Genomic DNA, 10492 nt, shown 5'->3' on the forward strand with positions numbered 1-10492 from the left:
GTACCGATAGTTTCAGTGCTTGCAGAGAATACCTTGCTGAAAACCACTTGCCAGATTCTTCTGCTCGTCGTTGGGTTCGACACTCTTACTTATCTAAAGGACTACGATAGATCCCCTACACTTGTGGGTCATCACACCTTAATCTCCATAAGTTCCTTTTGGCCCCGTTGATAGCGGGATGGTAGGACAAAAGATGTTGTGCAAGTTCTTATTGCAAGCACGCACGACTACCTTGGGATACATGCCTAATGTTTTATACATGCCTATATGATCATTACTTTTCTATGTGCCTTGCCCCAAGTTAAATACATGACATCTCTCATCCATGACCAACCATCCATCTCCTAAGCCTATAGTGTTTTAATCCTGCTGGTCACAAGTAGTTTTACTTTCGTTGCTTTGCCACTATTATTTCCGTTGCTACCATCACCTCCATATCACCGTTGCTACTAATATTTCATTGCCAAGCAAGTATCTTTCTGGTGCGATTGAATTGACAACTCAACTGTTAAAGCTTATAAATATTCTTTGGCACCCCTTGTGTCGAATCAATAAATTGGGTTAACTTACCCGCGAAAACTGTTGCGACCTCTACACTTGTGGGTTATCAACATCGTGCAACTAAGGGGGTGTGAGTGATCTGACGGGTCTTGGCTCGTCGATCAGATGATCGAGACTTGATGAAAAAGCAGGGGCAACTGGACTAATGATCAAAGGGGATCACTGCTCCAACTATACTAAGAAGTTTAAAGTGCGATAGAGTAAAGTAGCAGTTCATCAAAAATAGATTATGCATCAGAATAGGAGTTATCTACAACAATAGAAAAATCTAATGCAAGCATGAGGGGGAAGGAATATGGGATGTAGGAATGATCAAGGTGTTTGCTTGCCTTGTTACTCTCCGACAAATGGTTGGTCTTCACGAGGGTTGTCATACCCGGCAATAGCGTGAGACTCGGGGTCTATTTGTAACAAGAAGGAGAAAGAAACAATAAATATAAAGCACGGATGCAACACGATGCATGGCATGGTAATATGTAGGGCTAGTCATGTACTAACGCAATATTACACATCATAGACGGATCAGAAAAATATCTGCCGATATTTCCTGGGTCTCTCGCTACTACCGGCCAGGCAAAAACGATGGAGAAGTTTCATATTCGCTATGTTAGGGGCGCGTGACACACGAACGGATAGCGTATCCAAGTTCGTCTCATTTTTTTGATCAACTTTCATGTACAAAATATTTTCATCCGGATTACAGATTATTTTATATTATTTTTAAAAAAATTTAATTTTTTTTAAGAATTATATAGATTTAATAAAATTCAATAATTTAAATATGACTTCGATATGATGTCATGTTGACATCAAGAGTCAATTGTCCTATTGACTGGTCAATTAACCACATGGTCCTACGTGTCATTGACTTCTAATTTAATTTTAATTAGATTTAATAAACAGGGGTTCCCATATGTCATACCCTATGATTTAACTAACAAAATAAACTTAGTTAGATTAGGTTTAAGTAACCTAATTAATTAGGCAGGTTAATCAACAGTTAATTTAGCTAACTAATTACATATGAATTTAAAAATTACCTGGTTAATTAATTAATTAATTCAATATTATTTATTTTATTTAACTTATATATATATATATATATATTAAAAATGGTTTAACGGGGGGGGGGGGGGTGGGTCCTTGTTGTCATCCCGTGTGGGGAGGGGGATCTACCCCAATTACCAGAAGGAACCAATCCCCCTCATTAGCACACGCCGGTCGGGGCCATCCAAAACGGGGCCGAGGCCAGGCCAACCGCGAGGGGGGCGCGGTCGTGAGGGGGATGGTCGGAGGTTGGGGGTGCGGGCGGCCAGCACGGAGTGGCGCACGGTGGTGGCCAGCGGGCCCGAGGCAGCCACAGGCGTGGCGGGCCCGAGCGGGGTAGAGAAGCGCAGAGGGGTAGCGGGCACCGGGGAAAGGGGCGGTGAACGGACGGGGGAGGGGTGCTCGATGCCGTGGCGACGGGGGGGGGTGGGGGCACCGAATTTGAGGTCGGGGAGGAGTAGGTCACTAGAGCGGCGACCCGAGAGCTCGCCAGACCGAGGGGAGGGATGGGAAGGTGAGGAGGGAGAGGGGGAGAGCTCCTCACGTTCGTTTGAGGGAAGGTGCAGTGAGGCTCGGGGAGGCTGGCGTGGAATAGGAATGGGGTGGATCTGACGATGGCCAGCGGTGACCGGTGTCGGCTGGCGCCGAAGCGGTGGGGGGGCGAGCGTCGGGTCAAGGGAGGGGCCGATGGGGGGAGCCGCTGAGTCGGGTAGCGGGGTGAGGGGGAGTGGGGGAGAGGAAATCCCTAGGTGAGGGGCTGAGCCCCCTTTTATAGGAGGGGTGAGGGGGTTGGTGTGGGGTGACAGGGTGGGGCTGGATGGGCCGGTCGGGGAGAAAGGGGGGGGGGTGGGCCGGCTTGGCCGGCCAGCTCGCCGATGCCCCGTGTAGGGAGGGGAAGTTTTCTTTTTTATTTTTATTTTCTTATTCTATAATTTTTATTTCATTTGTTTATATTTATTTATATTTTAGCTACAAAACACTTGTATAAAATTATGGAATTAAGGCCATAATTTATATTACATTTTTCTCACACTTCACAAAAGTTTGACATTTATTTAAAGGGGTTTCGAGATCTATATGATTTAAAAGGGGCAGTAGAATTATTGTTTGGCCTCAGTTTTAATTGTTTTAAGGTCTTTAATTAATCAAAAAAATATTGGTTAAAATTTATAATTACTAGTGGATTATTAGCAACTCATCCATGATTTTTAATTTGAAGTTTGCAAAAGTTTTAAATCCACATTTGAAATGAATTTGAATTGAAAAGGAATTTGAATCATGGTTTGATTCTGACAATGATCATTCTTGGATTAACAAAAATCATTAGCTTAATCCCATGTTACTGTAGCATAATCCGGGGATGTCACAACTCTCCACCACTAAAAGAAATTCTCATCCCGAGAATTAAGAGGTAGGTGTATGGCGGAAACGTTTAGTTACGGATTTCTAACGAGTCTTCTTGTCTTGGTTGCTCTTCGTGAAGAAATTTATCCCTTTTGTTGAAGTCTTCAATTCTCTGACTTAGGCCATCCTCATGAATTCATCAACCTCCCTTCGGGATCTTCATCGTCCTACGAATGCGATAACAGGGAAAACTTTGGAAGAAGGTAGTTACACCGAGTTGGGCAGAGTTATTCCTTGAGTTGCAACTCATGGAATTCATTGAGAGTAACATGCGATGGTACCAAGGTTTTAAATGGTTAGGCAATCCTTTGATGCCTAAACAGATGTGAAAGGGGATTTAGAGCAACGGAAATAAGTATTGTGTTCGATACAAAAATAGATCGTCCCATTGGACGGTGGCTCGGGAATTTCACATGAAGCCAATTGCAAGGAATACTTTGGAGTCAATGATGTATATGAGAGTCAGGTTTCGATCATGTGGAACTTTGGGTTATGGGCCTACCATGTGGGTTGAGAGCAGGCAGAGCAGTGACATCTAGCACAATCTTGGTATCAAGACATGGCAGATAATAGCTTGTCAATTACGTTGGCAACTAATACGTCCCAAACGTATCTATAATTTCTGCTTATTCCATGATCTTCTGGGTGAGATTGTTATATATTTTGCTACACTTTTATATCATTTTACACATATTTGGACTAACCTATTAAGTCAGTGCACCCAGTGTTAGTTTCTCTCTGCTCATGTCTATTTTGCAAGGGCTTTTACCCAATTTTCCGAAGCCCAACTTTTTTTTAGGAAAAATATATAAAAAATCATCGAAACAGAAGCATCCAGATCACCGAAGATGGGCCAGAGGGGGCCCAGGGGCCGTCCAGGAGACCTGCTGATACGTCTCAAACGTATCTATAATTTTTGATGATTTCACGCTATTATCTTGTCTTCTTTGTATGTGTTATGTACCTTTTTATATCTTTTTGGGGACTAACTTATTAATTCAGTGCCAAGTGCCAGTTCCTGTTTTTTCCGTGTTTTTGACTCTTTTCAGATCTGATTTTGGAACGGAGTCCAAACGGAATAAAATCCCCGAAATGATTTTTCCCCGAACGAAAGAAGACCAGGGAGCCTTTGGGCCAAGCCAGGTGGGCCTCAGGGAGCCCACAAGCTTGCACCACGCCACCAGGGGGGAGGCGGTGGTGGGCAAGCTTGTGGCTTCCCTCGCCTCCTCCTGACCTAGGTTTTGCGCCTATATATTCCTAAATATTCCGCAAAAAATCAGGGGATCCTTGAAAATACTTTTCCGCCACCGCAAGCTTCCGTTTCCGCGAGATCTCATCTGGAGGCCCTTCCCGGCGCCCCGCCGGAGGGGACTTTGGAGGTGGAGGGCTTCTTCATCATCATCATCGCCCCTCCAATGACTCGTGAGTAGTTCACTTCAGACCTACGGGTCCGTAATTAGTAGCTAGATGGCTTCTTCTCTCTCTTGGATCTTCAATACAAAGTTCTCCATGATCTTCATGGAGATCTATCCGATGTAATCTTCTTTGGCGGTGTCTTTGTCGAGATCCGATGAATTGTGGACTTGTGATCAGATTATCTATGATATATATTTGAGTCTTTGCTGATTTCTTATATGCATGATTTGATATCCTTGTAACTATCTCCGAGTCTTGGGTTTTGTTTGGCCAACTAGATCTATGATTCTTGCAATGGGAGAAGTGCTTGGTTTTGGGTTCTGCCATGTGGTGAACTTTCCAAGTGACAGTAGGGGCCGCAAGGCACACATCAAGCAGTCGCCATCAAGGGTAAAAAGATGGGGTTTTATCATTGGTTTGAGATTATCCCTCTACATCATGTCATCTTGCTTAAGGCGTTACTCTGTTCTTATGGACTTAATACACTAGATGCATGCTGGATAGCGGTTGACGTGTGGAATAATAGTATTAGATGCAGACAGTATCGGCCTACTTGTTTCAGACGTGATGCCTATAGAAATAATCATTGCATAGATATCGTCACGACTCTGCACAGTTCTATCAATTGCTCGACAGTAATTTGTTCACCCACCGTCTACTTGCTTTCATGAGAGATGCCACTAGTAAACACTACGACCCCCGGGTCTATTCACATCCATCGTTTACACCTCCGCTTTTACTTTGCTTTGTTACTTTGTTGCTTTCAGTTCTCACTTGGCGAACAATCTATAAGGGATTGACAACCCCTTCATAGTGTTGGGTGCAAGCTTTTGTGTTTGTGCATGATCTTGAGTTACTCTTCCGCCGGATTGATACCTTGGTTCTAACACTGAGGGAAATACTTACCATCGCTGTGCTACATCACCCTTTCCGCTTCGAGGGAACACCAATGCAGAAAGATCAAGCCAAGTATTCTCCCGTCGAAGTGCCTATCTCTGGCGCCGTTGGAAGGCCTTTGGTGCAGTAGCAGAAGTATTTCTGGCGCCGTTGCCGGGGATACACAGCAAACATCAGAAGTATTTCTCGCGCCGTTGCCGGGGACGAGAAATCAAGATCTATCCAAGTAGGTCTCAGAAACTCTTCTCTTGCATTTACTTTTGTTGCTAGTTGCCTCTCGTTTTCCTCTCCCCCACTTCGCATTTGCCCTTTTCATTTGCCTTTCTCCTTTGCCGTTTTCTTTTGCCTTTTTGCCGTTTCCCTTTGCCGGTTTTCTTGCTTGCTTGTGTGCTTGTTTGTTTGTTGAAGACATCATGTCTGAAAACACCAAACTTTGCGAATTCTCGAGCACTAATAATAATGATTTTATTAGTACTCCGATTGCTTCCCGCCACTAGTGCGGAATCGTATGAAATTAACGCAGCCTTGCTGAATCTTGTTACGAAAGAGAAATTCTCTGGCCTTCCTAGTGAAGATGCAACATCCCATCTCAATACCTTCATTGAGCTTTGCGATATGCAAAAGAAAAGAGATGTGGATAATGACGTGATTAAGTTGAAACTTTTTTCCTTTCTCGTTGCGAGATCGCGCAAAAACTTGGTTTTCTCCTTTGCCTAAAAATAGTATCAATTCTTGGGATAGGTGCAAAGATGCTTACATATCCAAGTATTTTCCGCCGGCTAAGATCATCTCCTTACGTAACGATATCATGAATTTCAAGCAACTTGATCATGAACACGTTGCACAATCTTGGGAGAGGATGAAGCTTATGATTAGAAATTGTCCCGCTCATGGCTTGAGTTTGTGGATGATTATACAGATCTTTTACGCTGGCTTGAATTTCGCTTCTCGCAATATCTTGGACTCCAAGTCAGGTGGAACGTTCATGGAGATCACGTTAGGAGACGCTACAAAACTCCTACACAATATCATGACCAGTTACTCTCAGTGGCACACTGAACGGTCGCCTGCTAGCAAAAAGGTGCACACTATAGAAGGGATTAACTCGCTTAGTGCTAAGATGGACGAGTTGATGAATTTGGTTGCTAGTAGAAATGCTACCGTAGATCCTAATGGCATGCCACTATCTTCTTTGATTGAGAGTACCAACGCTAGTTTGGACGTGAATTTTGTTGGTAGCAACAATTTTGGCAACAACAATGCTTTTAGAGGAAACTATGTTCCTAGGCCTTTTCCTAGTAACTCCTCTAACAATTATGGAAATTCCTACGGCAACACTTATGGACATCATAACAAATTAACCTCTGATCTAGAGAGTAATATCAAGGAGTTCATCAACTCTCAAAAGATTTTCAATGCGTCCATAGAGGAAAAACTACTCAAAATAGACGATTTGGCTAAGAGTGTTGATAGGATGTCTTGTGATATTGATGCTTTGAAAGTTAGATGCGCTCCTCCCAAGATCAACTTGGATGAAACTTTGAAATCTATGCGTATCTCCATGAATGAGAGCAAAGAAAGAACCGCCCAAATTCGTGCTAGACATGAATGGTTTAAAAGGGTGCGTTCTAGTGATGCAAATCACGAAGATCTTAAAGTGCTTGGTGTGTCTCCTCTTGAATCTTTGTTTTCACGTGTCAAACCTACTTATGGAGGGGCTGGATATGAATCCACATTGGTTGAAAAACGCCCCGATGATTCGGAGTTCACCTATCTTGATGATAAAGTTGTGGAGAGTGAAGTAGAAGAAGTCAAAATTTTGGGTAGTAATGAAACTCCCACTTTGGATTTCAAGGAATTCAATTATGATAATTGCTCCTTGTTTGAATGCATTTCTTTTATGCAATCCATTGCAAACTCTCCACATGCTTATAGCCAAAGCAAAGCCTTTACCGCGCATATCGTAGATGCTATGATGAAATCTCTTGAAGAGAAGCTCGAACTAGAAGTCTTGATACCTAGAAAACTTCATGATGGGTGGGAACCTACTATCAAAATCAAGATAAAAAACTATGAGTGCAATGCTTTGTGTGATTTGGGTGCTAGTGTTTCCACGATTCCAAAGTCTTTATGTGGTATTCTTGGTTTTCATGAGATCGAAGAGGGTTCTCTTAATTTGCATCTTGCGGATTCTACTGTCAGGAAACCCATGGGAAGGATCGATGATGTTATTATTGTTGCAAATAAGAACTATGTACCCGTGGATTTCATTGTACTTGACATAGATTGCAATCCTTCATGTCCCATTATTCTTGGCAGACCTTTCCTAAGGACTATTGGTGATATCATCGATATGAAGGAAGGGAATATTAGATTTCAATTTCCCTTAAAGAAGGGCACGGAGCACTTTCCTAGAAAGAAAATAAGATTTCCTTATGAATCTATGATGAGGGCTACCTATGGTTTGAGCACCAAAGATGACTATACGTGATTCCATCACTTTCGCCTAGCTAAGGGCGTTAAACAAAAGCGCTTGTTGGGAGGCAACCCAATGAATCTATCCTTTTTCTTTCTGTTTTGTGTTTTCCACACTTTCATAATTCTGTTATGATTGTGTTTTTTGTGTTTCTTTTTGCGTCTGTGCCAAGAAAAACCGTTATGATTAGTCTTGAGGATGATCGTTTGGTCATGCTGGGAAAGACAGAAACTTTCTGCTCACGAAAAGAATTTTCATTATTTTCTGTAAGAGCTTTTGAGTTGATTCTTTTTGCTGATGATTGCTACGCAAATTCTTCAGACTGTCGTAATTTTTCAGAATTTTTGAAGTACCATAGGTATACGAAACATACATATTGCTACAGACTGGTCTGCTGTTAACAGATTCTGTTTTTGTTGTGTTGGTTGCATATTTTGATGAAACTATGGATAGTATCGGGGGTATTAGCCATGGAAGATTGAAAGTACAGTAACCCAACATCAGCACAAGTAGAATTTAAGTTTGCTACAGTACCTAAGGAAGTGGTGGTTTGCTTTCTTGTACTAATGTTATCATGAATTTCTGTTTAAGTTTCGTGTTGTGAAGTTTTCAAGTTTTGGGTGAAGTTCTTATGGACAAAAAGATAAAGAGTGGCAAGAGCTCAAGCTTGGGGATGCCCAAGGCACCCCAAGATATTCAAGGATGTTGTAAAAGCCTAAGCTTGGGGATGCCCCGGGAAGGCATCCCCTCTCTCATCTTCAATCCATCGGTAACGTTACTTGGGGCTATATTTTTATTCACCACATGTTATGTGTTTTTGCTTGGAGCGTCTTGTATCGGAGGAGTATTTTATTTTTGTTGTGTCACAATCATCCTTGCTGCACACCTAGAGAGAGGGACATGCACACACCGTGATTTTGTCGAGCTTCACTTATATCTTTTGGTAGACAATTCAGCTCACGTGTGCTTCACTTATATCTTTTGAGCTAGATACTTTTGCTCTATGTGATTCACTTATATCTTTTAGAGCCCAGCGGTGCATGGCTTGGTAGTTGATCTATGCTTTGAAAGTAGTCTCAAAAGGGGTAGTTATCCAAAGGGATACGAAAACTTCCTCCTTCATGTGCATTGAATAGTTTGAGAAGTTTGATTCATCTCAATTAGTTTTGAGTTGTGGTTATGGTAATATTGAAATCATGCTAGTAAGGTGTTGTGGATCTAGAAATACTTGTGTTGAAGTTAGTGATTCCCGTAGCATGCACGTATGGTGACCCTCTATGAGATGAAATCTGAGCATGATTAATATATTGATTGTCATCCTTTGCGTGGCGGTCGGGATCGCGCGATGGTTTATACCTACCAATCCTCCCCCTAGGAGTATGCGTTGAATGCTTTGTTTCGATTACTAATAATTTTTTTGCAACAAGTATATGAGTTCTTCATGACTAATGTTGAGTCCCTGGTTTAGATGCACTTTCACCTTCCACCATCACTATCTTCTTAGTGCCGTGCAACTTTTGCCGGTGCACAAAACCCACCATTAGCCTCCCTCAAAACAGCCACCATACCTACCTACTATGGCTTTTCAAAGTCATTCCAAGATATATTGCCATGCAACTACCACCATGATATGTGCCACCACGCCTACATTGCCATTGCATGATCGTAAGATAGCTAGCATGATGTTTCCATTGATGTCTATGCCATGCTAGATCATTGCCACGGTACACTACCGAAGGCATTCCATATAGAGTCATAATTTCTCTAAGTTTTGAGTTGAAAGTGTGATGATCATCATTATTGGAGTATTGTCCCATGTGTGGAAATAAAAGAGGCCAAAGAAGCCCATAAAAAACGAGGCCAAAGAGACCACCAAAATAAAAAAAAAGAGAGAAAAAGAGAGAAGGGACAATGCTACCATTTTTTTCCACACTTGTGCATTTTGAGCACCATGATCTTCATGATTGAGAGTCTCTCGTCTTGTCACCATCATATAGCTAGTGGGAAATTTTCATTATATAACTTGGCTTGTATATTCCAATGATAGGCTTCCTCAAAATTGCCTTATGTCTTTGTGAGCAAGCAAGTTGGATGCACACCCACTAGTTTTCTTTAAGAGCTTTCACATACTTATAGCTCTAGTGCATCATTTGTATGGCAATCCCTACTCATTCACATTGATATCTATTGATGAGTATCTCCACAGCTCATTGATATGCCTAGTTAATGTGACTATCTTCTCCTTTTTGTCTTGCAACCTCCACCACATTCCACACCATCTATAGTGCTATAACCATGGCTCGCGCTCATGTATTGCGTGAGAGTTGAAAATGTTTGAGAAAGTAAAGGTGTGAAACAATTAGTTGGCCAATACCGGGGTTGTGCATGATTTAAATTCGTTGTGCAATGATGATAGAGCATAGCCAGACTATATGCTTTTGTAGGGATAACTTTCTTTTGGCCTTGTTATTTTGAAAGTTCATGATTACTTTGCTAGTTTGCTTGAATTATTATTGTTTCCACGTCAATAGCAAACTATTGTTTTGAATCTAATGGATCTGAACATTCACGTCACATAAGAGGAATTACAAAGGACACCTATGCTAGGTGGCATGAAAGCATCAAAAATTCATTCTTATCACTTCCCTACTTGAGGACGAGCAGGAGTTAAGCTTGGGGATGCTTGATACG

This window comes from Hordeum vulgare, chromosome 3H, assembly GCF_904849725.1.
Source record: "Hordeum vulgare subsp. vulgare chromosome 3H, MorexV3_pseudomolecules_assembly, whole genome shotgun sequence".
In the NCBI taxonomy this organism is placed as follows: Eukaryota; Viridiplantae; Streptophyta; class Magnoliopsida; order Poales; family Poaceae; genus Hordeum; species Hordeum vulgare.